The sequence below is a fragment of the Prionailurus bengalensis genome, chromosome A3, assembly GCF_016509475.1.
Source record: "Prionailurus bengalensis isolate Pbe53 chromosome A3, Fcat_Pben_1.1_paternal_pri, whole genome shotgun sequence".
NCBI lineage: Eukaryota > Metazoa > Chordata > Mammalia > Carnivora > Felidae > Prionailurus > Prionailurus bengalensis.
In genome coordinates, this window is record NC_057354.1 from 28,116,093 (window position 1) to 28,130,026 (window position 13,934).

Sequence of the window (13,934 nt, forward strand, 5' to 3'; positions counted from 1 at the left end):
CTTGCTAGGAGGTGTGTGCAAACAAACCAGCAAGCGCCTGGCACGTAGTAGGTGCTTCTTTATTAAGTGTAAGTTCCTTTCCGGTTCCCTCACTGTCACGGGCCCAGGGTGGGATGTCAGTCCACATTTGGACCCGCCTCCCTCTCACAGGTGGGCAGACGGAGACCAGAGAGGTTGGTGAACAGCAGGGTCCAGGGAGATGGTCTGGAAGGTGAGGAGCTCAGGGCAGACGTGAGGAGGCAGCTTTGGTCTTGGGCGAAGGGCAATTTTATCCTTTCTGTGGGGATCAGGCAGTGACCTGTGTCTTCCAACAAGGGTTCCCAATCTCGGGGTGACCGCATCCTGAGAACACCCCCAGGCGCCCTGTTGCAAGAGGAGTCAATGGCTCAACATTTGCAAGTGATCTCCATATTTTTTTTCCATTTGGGAATTTCAAGTGGAGTCAAGGTCACCTCTGCGATATCATGCCTCCCACCCACCTTCAGCCTGCAGAGCTTTCCTGGAAGGGGCCAAAAGGCACAGGGTGACATGTACGACCCTGAAAGTTACGTGCCCTCCCAGGCAGGCTTATGTCCTCAGCAGCCCACAGCGAGTCTGAAACACCCTCAGTACCCAAGTCAAGAACTCCAGCCCCACACTTAAAAAACAAAACAAAACCCCCCAAAAAACCCCACCCTAATTTGAATAGATTGCTAACATTTAAAAAATCAGATTTCACATAAAAAGCGGGAATTTGGACTTCTCTGGAAAAAGCCAGCCTATCTGCCAACACTGTGCCTGCATTCCCTCAAGGCAATACTCGGTTGAAGTTACCTAGATGGGACACAGGCTCGCCACTCTGCCCCACCATTTCCTTTACTTACCCCTGCCGCTGAGGGCAAAGGTCAGCTGCTCTGGGTTATCATCCTTGAGCTTCTGTTTATGTTATACCCACTTCACTCACTGATGCTAGAAGGCAATGTAGAGCAGGAGTTCCCAAACCTGGGCATGCATCAGATTCACCTTGGACTTATGAAAGGACAGGTGGCTGGGGTGCCTGGGTGGCTCAGTCAGTTAAGCGTCTAACTTCAGCTCAGGTCATGATCTCGCGGTTCGTGGGTTCGAGCCCTGCGTTGGGCTCTGTGCTGAGAGCTCAGAGCCTGGAGCCTGCTTCGGATTCTGTATCTCTCTCTCTCTCTCTCTCTCTCAAAAATAAATAAAACATTTTAAAAGATTTTAAAAATTAAAGCACAGATGGCTGAGCCTCCCCCAGAGTTGTGGATGCAGCAGATCTGGGCAGGGCTTGAGAACGTGCATCGCTAACAGGTTCCCAGGGGATGCGGGCGCTGCTTGAAGACTGGAGTAGGGTTAAGAGCCAGACTCTGTGGGTTCAAATCCCAGTTCTGCCCCTTATCCTTGCCCAGGTGTCCTTGAGCCTCTCTGTGCTTCAGTTTCCCCACCTGCAAAACAGGCATCAGACTGGCTGAGCTTACAGTGAATGTCATGAGGACCTGAGAAACCCTGACACCGATGAGCGACTCAGGAATATCACTATCACCGCCTACCATGCGTTCGTGGCTGTTTGTGATTTGGGACTTGCTTGGGCAATCAGTGCAGAACGTTTTATTTTGATGTCAACATTTTTGGGGGTAGAGTTTCTTCCTAACTGGGGTGTGCCCGGAGAACTGTGTCTTGCATGAGAACATCATGTGTCGTGGTCAACAGAGGATTTAACACAGCTGTCCTGAAGCTCTCCCTGGGGGTGAGAAGGATGGGGGTGGAAAGAGAATGCCACCCCCTGCCCCGAGGCAGTGCAACCTGAGGAGGGCCAGTCCCCACCCTGGGTCAGTCCTGCTCTGTCCCAGGGGAGGATCCAGACCATTGTAGGGGGGCCCCATGCAGACAACGCTGGGCACTGCGTCCTCTGATCCCTGCCTGGCAATTGGGGGACACATGTCACCGATGACCAAAGGAAATAAACAACATGTGGGCTCCCGCCTGTCCACTCCGGCCACCACATATGGGAGGCAGTCGCCGCTGCTGGAAGCTGGCTCAGAGGAGCCCCGCGGCACATCCCTGCCTGGAGGGCAGATTGCACCATCCCGGCAAGGGATGGACCCTGGAGATGACTCCCAGCTTGTAGTCGCCCACGGGGTGCAGGGCTAAAGGTCTCCAGCCCACTGGCCTCTTCTCAGTACCCAGGGGGGACCCAGAGGGCCACACACTCAGCAGAATGTTGAGGTGCGCTTGGCTTTGGAGCCTGACAACCACCGCTTCCTGGCTGGGTGATCTTGGGCAAGTGGCTTCACTACTCGGAACCTCAGTCTCCTGCAGAATGGGGACAATGGTGGCAACCAGCTCCCAGGCACTTGTCGGCGTGATGTGAGCTCATCCACGCAAAGTGCTCAGCACGACTCAGGGCAGACGGATGAGCGCTATTTTGTTACTTGATTTATGCGAGATGCCTGGGAGGCACCCAAGGTGCTCCCTTGAGGGCTGGCGCCTAGTCTGGAGTCTTCTTCAAGTCGCCCTTGCCTTGCACCTGTTCTCAGGGAGCCTGCAGTCTGGGTGGGAGGACCAGGCTCATGTATTGTAAAGGAAGCTGATGGGGTCTCTTTTCCTCCATTGAAGGGTGAGCCCCAGGAGGGCGGGGATAAACCCCAGCGCCGCCCACAGACGAGTCAGCACCTTGCCTCTGCTCATCCGAGCTATCCTGGCCAATGTTGCACCTCTCTGCCTTATTCTTTTTCGTGGCTGCTCACCGTTCCATGTGGGGATGCTGCAAAAGGCATTTAAGTGCGATCATCATACCCACTTCAGAGACGAGGAAACTGAGGTTCAGGGCACCGCTGCTGCTTGTCCGAGGTCACTTAGTAAGAGGTGGAGCGGACAGCCAGACCCAAGCAGGGCGACTGCAGAACCCGAAGGCTTCATCTTAAGGCCACACCTCCTCCCGGGTGCCAGGCTCTCCCACCCCCCCCTTTAATCCTCCACAATGAATAACACGTCCCCCTACTACGGTCTTTGCTAAGTTTCCAGTGCTGTGCTAAGGCCACTGCCGCCTTCCACGTCCATTTGACCTTGACTGAGGCAGGAAGTTGGCCCTGGCCACACAAGTGCAGGCTGTCCAGGGACTGAGCCCGCCCCTTCTGCACGTCTCATTCATTCCCCCCTTTGCCATGCTCACCCCCGTGACACAGAACAGGTTAGCACGTGTGCGGTCAACCAGGGAGCAAATGCCTGTCTCCCCGTCCCTTCCAAATTCTCTCTGGGAGTTTCTCTTGCTGTCCCCACCAGGGCTTTGGGAGGTAGGGAAGTGCTCTGCTCCCCTCCCCCCAGGTCAGAATCCAGAAGGAATTCTTTACCCACAACGAAGACGAAGACGTTGGCTTACATGGGCGGGGGAAGACAGGACGGAGGAAGGTAAGGGAGCCAGGATTCACACCCACATCTGTTCTTTCCCAGCCCCTGGTGATCCTCAGATTTAAATCCACATAGAATCATCCGGGGCTGCTTATCAAAAGCAGAGGGCATCACCACCTCTCAATATAGGGGGGTTGGTTTAAAGACTGTGATGGTCTTCAAAATCCACACTGCGAGGTCAGCCAGGGCTTCCCAAACACTGATGCTGCACACAAAAGTGCCCAGGGATCTTGGGTTCAAGTGTAGATTTTGATGCCGAAGGTCTGGGTGGGGTCTGAGATTCTGCTTTCCTGCAAAGCTCCCCAGGGACGTGGATGGTGCTGGTCCTTGACCTCATCTTAAGAACCAAGGGGGTTGGTGCTGTTCTCACCCCTCATTATACAGGTGAGGACACTGAGGCTCTTAGGCCAACCAGTGTAAGCAGCAGAGCTCAACAGAGTCCCCAGACAGTGCTACCTTGCCCCAGCAGCCTTGATGGTGGCTGAGGGGTGGGGGTAATATTTGGGAGGGGCAACCCAGCTCCTCTTAGCACTCATTGGAGGGCTTTCCCAAGTGGCCTGAGTTGGGGACAGTCCCTACAAAGCTCAGCCAGACAGGAAGGGGAGGGGCTGGGGTTGTATGTGTGGAGCGCCTGTGTGTGTGTGTGTGTGTGTGCGCGCGCGCGTGCTGCTGGGACAATGAGGGGTGTGTGCCGGCAGGTGAAATGCACATCAAAAGGATTCCAGTGCTCAGGGGTGAAGCATGAAATCCTCACCCTGGGCCAGCCCTGCCTGGCCCTCCTGCCAGGTAGGGGGGAGGGGGGTGGACACAGTCCAGAGCGGTCTGCTCGTGCCCAGCCTCCCAACTCTCATCGAACCAAATCTCCGCTTCCCTATCCCTTAACGACCCTCCCTGGACCCAGCAGATGTATTCTGCCCTCCATTAACCACTCGCTAAGGGCGGCCACACTTGTGTTCCTGGGGGAGCCCCGTGGGAGCCGAGCAGCCCAAAGCAGCGCTAGTGACCTTCAGAAACATCATCATTTTACAATCACTTGCAAAAAAAAGAAAGAAAGAAAAAAGGATTGTTATTGGATCCTGCATCACTCAGCAAGCAGCACTGGGGGTGGGAGCAGCCGGCTGAGACCGGGACCAGGCAGAGACAGTCCTATGTTCCAGGTGGCTTCCCTGGGACCCACATCTCCCCAGAGGTCAGCACCCCACCATCCATGCACAGAATCATCATGGAGTTGCTCTGACTGTAAAACTGTCAGCAAATCAATCTGCCTACGGAACTGTCACAAAACCGTCTTGGGTGTGAAGGTGTCGTAATGTTGTCAAGTATGTGAAACTGTGTAAGAACTTGTCTCGCGATTGTCCTACGTGTGAGACTGTCACAAAATTGTCAAGTAGACGCGGTTGCCATTCTTTTGGGAAAAAGTATCGAGAAAACGGTTCCTTTTCTTTTCCAGCTACAGGGACTGGCGGTTTGTTGTGGTGGGTGGCCTGCAACATGCTGCTGGAATACTCCGTGCCTCGGTTTCTTCTTCTGTAGTTAGCTCATTGGGATATTTTGAGGGTCAAATGCATTCTGCTCAAAAGGGCGCAGAGTAGGTCCTCAAGAAATCTCACGACCCTTCCCATGAACGGAGTCTCCCTGAAGTGGGTGCGTTTCTGGCTTGCTCACGGCCATAGCCCTAGTACCTGGCAGAGTAGATGCCTGGTATACAGTAGGTGCTCAGTACTTGTAGGGTGGGGAGTGGACTCAGACAGCTCCTGGCTCCCTCCAGTTCTGGTTCTGTATGGTTTGCTGTGTGACCTTGGGCAGGTCTCTTGCCTCTCTGATCCTCTCTGAACCTACTTGGCTGCTCTAAAGTACCCTGAGACCTGCGTATAAAGTAGCTGGCAGAACTGGGGTTCAATCAACCCTAACCCTTTCCCTCCCCTGGGGAGCTTATGATTCCCCGTTGCTCTTTATTTGCGGAGGCCCCTCCTGGCTCTTTGAGAGGCTATAAAACTTCAGCTCCGGCTGAGTAGGAGGACGTCTGCAGCAGTTAGGACTCTGGTGGGACATGTCCAGCCAATATGGGCACCCCGATGCCATATGCCGTGGGTAGGGGGCAATGCCCACTGGGCTAAACCAGGAGCCTCCCGCAAGCCCCGGGGAGGATGTGAGTGCCAGGATTCCAGGGAAGGTAGGGGAAACTTTCTAAGAGGAACTAGAAAGCCTGGATTCCTAAGATTCACTGGAGAAAGGTACCAGGTTGGACATAAGCAACCTCCTTTACTTTGTCCTGTTGAAGTCCTGGGAGGCACAGAGCACAGGGCTAGGAACCAGGACCGTGGTACCCGTCTCGGCGTGGACTCAGACTCCGTGTATGATCTTGGCAGAGTTCCTCCTCGCCCCACGCCTCAGTTTCCCCAGCAGAAAACGAAAGGATTGGTCTTGATAAGGGGCTTTCAAAATATTTTCCTCTACGAAAGCCTTCTTTTTCCCAGAAGGAGATGAGATATGGGCATTCAGTTAACAGGGCAGGAAAGAATAGAGCTGCTTGGGTTGAAATCTGGATGGGTGTGAGAGTGAGGATCTTGAACCCGGTCCTTTTGGGTCCCTTCACCCCCTCCTGGAGGCAGCCCCTGAGGGCTTGGACCATCTCTAAGGACCTTCGAGCCCCAAAGTCCCACAGTTCCAGTGGCGGCAGGAGAGGTGGCACAGCAGCCAGCAGACAGCCTGGGTTCAAACCTCAAACCAACCTCTCTGGGCCTCAGTTTCCCCATCTGTAAACCCGTGTCGGGCAGACGGTAGACGTGTGGCAGCGGGACGTCTGTGAGCAGCGTGGAGCCCCTACATGGCCAGACTCTGTCTCCATAACCCGGTGAGGTGTTAGTATCTTCCCTTACAGACAAAGAAGTTAAGGCACAGAGAAGGTAAGTGAGGTGCCCAGAATCACACAGCTGATGAGCGGCAAGCTGCGATTTAAGGCCAGGCAGTCTTAGTAACTGGTGGCTGTTATTGAGTATTAGGGAGAATCTAGCCCTCAGAACAGGCCTAACATAGGCCAAGGAATTAAGCCCAAGGAAGCCTTGGGTAGATGATCAGCGCTCAGCACAGAGAAATCCTGGGGCCCCACTGCCAGTACGCACCAGGGAAGGGACCAGCCCTAAAAGTCAGGGCTGTCAGGGTTCCAGCGACAGCCCCAGCCCCTCTCAACCAGCAGCCCCCTGGGGATCAGGAGGTTCCGAGGGGTGACAGAGTCGAGAATCCAGTCTGGGCCTCCAGGCAAGCGCTAAGCATCTTCGCGGACCCAATTCTGGGTCTGGTCTCTTCCCACAGGCTCCCTTCCCCTCTCGAATCCTAGCAGGAGGGAGAGAGCCCCAGATGTAGCCTCCTGCCTCAGATCTTTGGGTCCTAGGGCAAGTCCCTCCCTGTTTCTGAGCCTCAGTTTCTCCATCTGTCAAAACCCATTGTGTGGAAGGGTCCAGTATGCATTTACACATCCATCCATCTGACAGGCATTTCTTAAATACCTATGAGGTACCACACCCTTTCCTAGACTCCAGGAACATAAGGGTAAAACAGGAAACAAAAAACCCCATCTCATTTGCTTTTGTTCGACTTATTAAAGTTAAAAGACAAATCACAGAGGGGCGCCTGGGTGGCTCAGTCCGTTAAGCCTCTGACTTCGGCTCAGCCCATGATCTCACGGTTCTTGAGTTCGAGCCCTGCGTCAGCTCGGTGCTGACTGCTCAGAGCCTGGAGCCTGCTTCGGATTCTGTGGCTCCCTCTCTCTCTGCTCCTCCCCCGCTCATGCTCTGTCTCTCTCTCTCCTTCAAAAATAAATAAAAACATTACATTCAAAAAAAAAAAAATGGAGGGGCACCTGGGTGGCTCAGTCAGTTAAGCGTCTGACTTCGGCTCAGGTCATGATCTCAGTTTGTGGGTTCAAGCCCCACGTTGGGCTCTGTGCTGACAGCTCAGAGCCTGGAGCCTGTTTCCGATTCTGTGTCTCCCTCTCTCTCTGCCCCTCCCCTGTTCATGCTCTGTCTCTGTCTCAAAAATAAATAAACATTAAAAAAAAAAAAAAAAGGAGACAAATCACAGACCTGTGGAAACATTTTAGAACGATGCACAGAACGATTCTAGATTGGAAGGTAGACTTCCCAGGCTCTCTGTCTTACTCATTCCCGCTCCCAGTGTTACGCACAGTGCTGGGTACGCCGGGTGCTCTGTAAACGTTTGTTGAATGAATGAAGGAACGGGACTTGCTGCTCCCAAGCTTGTGACAAAGGGTGGAAACCGTCTGAGGCCTCCCCTCCCCTGCCGCTGTGTTCTAAAGAGAGCTGCCTCGTGGGTATGCAACTGGGACCTGACACCCCCTCCAGGGCTTGGTGAGAGGGGGGAGAGGTATCTTGGCATCCCCTCCCCCCCCCCCAACCCTCTCTGCCGCCACCGCCTCCCCAGCCTGTATAAACAGATTTCTGAAGAGAATCCAAGAAGGGTTGTCCCGCACTTCCCCACCTCCCTCGACCCAGCTGGGGTGGCAGGGGAACCACTCACAGTTTGGAGGGCGCCTGAGGATCGTGGAAATGGCGTTTCATCCCCCGATGGAACACACACTTACGGACCAGCCTCATTTCCACCCAGAAGGAGGGGAGTGCCTAAGGGGCCAGCGCAGGCCCGGGGAAGACCGCACTGCCACCGTTGGGCCAGTTGTCTGCCTAAGCGACTGACGGAGGCAGGTGAGCTTGATCCAAGCTCTGGATTCCCAACCCAAAGAGCCAAGAGGCTGTGGGGGCGCCACGGGGTGGTGAGGGAGGTAGGAAAATCAGGAGAAGAAGAGCCCATGCTCCTCCCCCCTGATAAATCACACCCCGCCACAGTTATGACATCTGTCCCATGGCGGGGGCATGAAGCGGGGCATAGGAACGTTCAGACCTGCCCCCCTGCCCCTCTGCTCGCTGGTGATGAGGCCCCAAGTTCACTCAGTGCTGAGTGTTATGAGGCTACATCAGCACCAGAGACCGAAGAGGCCGTAGAGACCACTGTCCCTGTGCCTACCCCCTGTATTCTGCCCCCCAACGTGCAGAGGGGGAGGGAGGGAGAGGGCACGGCACATCTCCCCACAGGGCAGGTCAATGGACTCAGGAGCCACGTCAGGGAGGGGGAAGAAGAAAATTAGACCTATGTTTTTAAAATGTAGCACCGGGCTGGGTTTTTTAATACCGGAAAGCTTTGAGATCTGCCCAGATAATTCGGGACTGGGTTTTAGAGATACAACAGAGAACTAGAGAGAGAGAAAGCACATGCCATATTTGCAACCCTCTGTCACATGTTCAGTCTGATCATTAAGCCACTTACACACAGAGGAGGCCAAGGATCATCATTCTTAATATACAAGGAACTCCTAGAAATCGATAAGAAAAACAGGAACAACTAAAGTGGGAAAACAGGCAAAGATATTACCAGTAACTCAAAGGAGAAAGACAAATGAGCCAGAAACCACATGGAGAGCTAGCTTAGCTCACTAATACTTCAAAAAAAAAAATTTTTTTTAATGTTTTTATTTATTTTTGAAGCAGAGGGAGAGACAGAGCATGAGTGGGGGAGGAGCAGAGAGAGAGAGGGAGACGCAGAATCCGAAGCAGGCTCCAGGCTCTGAGCTGTCGGCACAGAGCCCGACGTGGGGCTCGAACCCACAAACCGTGAGATCGTGACCTGAGCCGAAGCCGGACGCTCAACCGACTGAGCCACCCGGGGGGCCCCAACTACTTTTCAAAATGAAGATTAAAACAAGAAGGAAGTATTATTTGTGACCTACAGGATACGGACACTGTAGAAGATTGAAGTCACCCACACCTCTCTTTGGAGGAGGGGGTTTGGGCAGGGTCTTTTAAAGTTTCAAGGGTATAGCATGAGGGGAGTAACCCCATTGTACAGATCGCACCCTGAGGCCCGGAGAGAGGCAGGCACCTTCAGAGTCACCCGCTTGGTCACCAGAGGGCAGGGCTGGAGTCCTGATTATGGGACAGGTGCCTTTGGCTAGTCGGCCACAGAGCCTCCGGCCACCTGGTCCACTCCGTCTGGCCTTGTGTATGGTCTGGTCCTCGGCACCTGACCTGGGAGGCTAGGCCCAGGCTACTCACTGCTGCCCCGGGGGCTGAGGATGGCTGGGGCCTTGCTGGTGTAGGTGACACTCCTTCTCCAGGGTATACGAGGCTCCCGGCTGAATGCTAGCTTTGCCACCTTGGCCGGGGAAGGGGTCCTTTGACCCTCGGGGCCTCAGTGTCTCATCTGCAATACAGAATGATGCTCTCCAAGGGTTGCCTGGAGGGTAACGGCAGGTGATAGCCTGCAGGGCACCTGGCTGCGTGCCCGCCTACCTGCCAAGCACTCATTAAATGGGAGCCAAACATATCCTTATGCTCTGTCCTGGGTTTAGCTGACAATCCCGGGCACAGTGAAAAAGAGCTCTTTGGAGCCCCAGCCTGGGTTCCAATCCAGGCTCTATGAGGGCTGTGCGAATCTGGGTAACTGACTTCCCCCATCTGGGTCCTATTTTCCTCTTCTGTAAAATGGGTACCCATCTCCTAAGGATGTGAGTGGTGCACACAAAGCACCCGGCATGCAGTAGGTGCTCAATAAACCGTACGATGCCAGTGGGGAGGAACTGAACGGAAGAGGGCAAACCGGCCCAGCGCGTGGTGGGGGGGTGGCAGAATGTCCCCAGAAATGGGGCCATCGACGGCCTCGGCTCTGACTCTCTCGTGGTCCCGAGGCACTGTCTCCACTAAACTGCAACCCAGGCGGTCTGAGGAACCTGGGCTTGCACAGGCCTGAATATCTGAGATCCCCAGTCAGTGGGCCTCAGTCTGCTCATCTGCAAAATGGGAACCATACTCCTTGCCCAGTTAAAACCAGAACTAAGGTCTGGAACCAGGAAGGGCAGCGGAGCCAGGGGATGCCGGTCACTGTGAGCTCTGGCAGGCCCTCGAAGGGACCGGGACTACCAAGCGGGCAGAGGCCGGCTCATGGTGGCTGAGTCTCTGCAGCAGGCAGGGACCCGTGCCACCCTGGTCCTTGTGGTAGATCACTTCAAGGCCACTATGGCTCTACAAGCTGGGGCTACACGTTCCCCATTATCTTGGAGGAGAACGCTGAGGCTCAGAGAGATGAAGTGTTGCCCCACGAACTCACGGCAAGGAGGCAACCCAGAGTCTCAGCCCCTAACTGCTGGGGGCAGGCTTCCCTGGTGACTTCTGCCCCGTGGCTCTCCAAAAGCAGAGGACAGCCCTTGAAAGCCATATGTCTGTCAGGGCCCAAGGTCAGCCCAAGAGGGGCCCTGAGCTGTTTGTGAGGACAGACAGGAGATTTATTCCAGGCAGAAGAGAGGACCTGCCTTAAAGTCAGCTTTGCATACAAATGTCCTGAGTGTTTGTATTCTTTTTCCTCCTGTTGGTGGTGGTGGTTTTGGGTGTTGATGCTAGACAATAAGATGATCCATAAACTGTAGCCCTTTAGCCAAAACAGCCCTGAGAAAATGCCTGCCTCGGGCTGGGGCTGCTCAGCCCCGTGGGGAGGATTCTGACACCCCTCGGGATGCCCTTCAAGCCAACTTCACTGTCACCTGTCCTACTCACACACTAAGACCCGCTCTGGTGGGCCTGACACCTCCATCAGTCTGGGGCCCCCAAGGGCAGGGTCCGGCTACCACCAAGTGCCAGCTGGAATGCAGTGACCGAGGGGACATTCAGGGACGAGGGTGAACCGAGAAGCATCCCCTGCATTTGAGAATTCCAATAGTGTGCTGGGGAGGGGCCGAGGCCTGCATGTTGTCACGGAAGGCATGGGTCACGGAAGGGTGGCCCGCTTGAGGGATGGAGAGCCGAGGGCTCACACCCTTCTAATGAGACTTTTCTTTTCTTTTCTTTTCTTTTCTTTTCTTTTCTTTTCTTTTTTCTTTTCTCTTTTCTTTTCTTTTCTTTTTTCTTTTCTCTTTTCTTTTCTTCTCTCTCTCTCTCTCTTTTTTTTTAGATTTTCTTTTTAAATAACCTATGCCCAACGTGGGGCTCGAACTCACAACCCCGAGATCAAGAATCGCACATTGAGCCAGCCACGTGCCCCTTATAAGGACATTTTCTAAGATTAAGATTAAAAAGCCCAGACCAGAAGGCAGAAGACAACCCCCTTCCCCAAAAAGCTCGTGGGCTTTGACCACATGAACAGTATCATGGGTAATGATTTCTAAACTCCAAAGGACATACAAAGTTAGCAGATGGGTGTCGGACTGATGAAAGATATTTTCAATGTCAAAACCAACATGGGGTCAATATACAGGTAACACCGTGAGTCCTACAAAGTGATGAAAAATATTCAGGAAACGCAATAAAAAAGTGGACCAAATAAAAATAAAATAAAAATTGGGGCGCCTGGGTGGCTCAGTTGGTTAAGCGTCCGACTTCAGCTTAGGTCACGATCTCACGGTCCGTGAGTTCGAGCCCCACGTCGGGCTCTGTGCTGACAGCTCAGAGCCTGGAGCCTGTTTCAGATTCTGTGTCTCCCTCTCTCTCTGACCCTCCCCCGTTCATGCTGTGTCTCTCTCTGTCTCAAAAATAAATAAACGTTAAAAAAAAAGAGTAAAATAAAAAACCAGAAATTTGTAACAATTTAAAAAAGAAAGCAAGAAAAATAAAATGGAAAGCAAAGGCAGGATTTTGCACGGCTGGTGCGGATAATGTGCTATGAATTAGGGAGCTGCCAGAAGGGAGGGACGGGGGCAGGAGGAAGGAAAAGCATGTCCAAAAGACAGCATCTGACTGGGTTTTTCCAGCCTGCGTTGGGTACAGGGTAGGACGTTGGGCCCCGCGACGGCCTCATCCACAAATAGCCATCACATCATTTATACATTTATAACGTGCCAGCACCACGCACACACACGCACACATCCTCCCAGCCTCACTGCCGTCCTCTGGAGTCGGATTTCACAGAGGAGTAAACAGAGGCTCAGAGACGGTAGTCACTGTGCGACAGTCACACAGCACTTAGGACCACCATCTCCTTTGAATCTGGGCTCCTCCAAGTGACCTTCTTTTGACAAGTCAGGTCTCCTGAGGACTTTCAAACGCAGGCCGGGGCGTGTCTGACACCAGGCTGGACAGCTCTGGACTCTGGAAAGTCCAGAGTTACTTGATCTGGAAAGAGCCAACCCCTCACGGTGCAGGACGGGTGTCACCATTTATTGAGCACCTACTATCTCCCAGGTGGGTTGCGTGCATAATGTTAATCCTTAAGACAACCATATGATGTAGATGCTATCAGTGTCCCCATTGTACTGATACACGGCACTGAGACCCGGGAGTGGAATATTTTCACCCAAGCAAGGCAGTAGCAGAGGTGGGAGCTGAGCCCATGAACGTCCAGCCCCAATCCCATCCTCCCTGCCTGGTGCTGGAACTCTTAAGAGCACCCCCTATTTGCTAGGAATGCCCTACTTTGCAAGTTAGCCAACAGACGCGCAGAAGGGAGAGGTGAACTGCCCAAGGTCACTTAGCCAGTGAGTGGCAGAGCCCATGGCCTTCGTGACAGCCTGTTGGCCACCCGCTGCTCATCTGGGACTTGCTAGGGACAGCTGTGCCTGCCTGCCAACACCAGAGCACGCTCCTGAAGGGCAGTCGTGACCTTCCTTCTCTGCGTGTCTCAGCTCCGGCGGATGTGGGCACCGCTGTTGGACTTCAGGGAAAGTGGAGGCTTCTGGCGAAAGGGAGTGGTTTTCCCCATGCGGTCTGGGTCCCCCCGGCTTGGGAATGCCTTTCTTTTGAGCTGGTGAGACAGAACCCCCACCACCGTGGCGCACTGGAGCCTCCACCATGGATGGCAGAGCGGGGGCTCTATGAATCACACGGCATGACTCCAAGAAATCATCCCGGGGCAGGAGGGGGTGGCCCGGCCCGAAGCCGCTGTGCCCAAGACGAGTTTGTCAGCGGTGGGAATCGGACCGTTCCCTGTGGGACCCGGGGCGGGGGGGGATCCCCGAGGTTGGGGCCGAGGGCGTGTGTCTGAGTAGCACCGCCTGCTGCACGGGGCCAAGATAGGAGGTTCCGGCCCCTGGGGACCTGGAGACACATCCCAGCTTCTCCCCGTCCTGGCTCTGTGCCCTTGGCAAGTCAACTGCCCTCTCTGAGCTTGGAGGGCCTCCTCTGTAGAATAATAGGATCAAACCGCCTCACGGGCTATTGTGTGGCTGAACTGGAAGAAGGCCTGGCGGGCTGGTTATGCACCCAAGCTTTGGAATTAATTGTCTGGGTTTCAATCCTGGTTTTGCCAAACTTACTTTGCCAAGCTACTGGACTGAAGCATATGAAATTGCTAACGTGGGGCCGGTTTTGACCTATAAAAATGGCAATTGCATACACTCTATGTATGCATACACTCTCTCTTCAGTTTCCTCCTTTGCCAAATATGGACAAGAGTCCTCAGAGCAAACCTGGGAGGCCGAGAAATGACTGAGCTCGGGCTCTGGGACCGGGCAGGATTTGAGCCTCGGCTGTGTGGCCTTG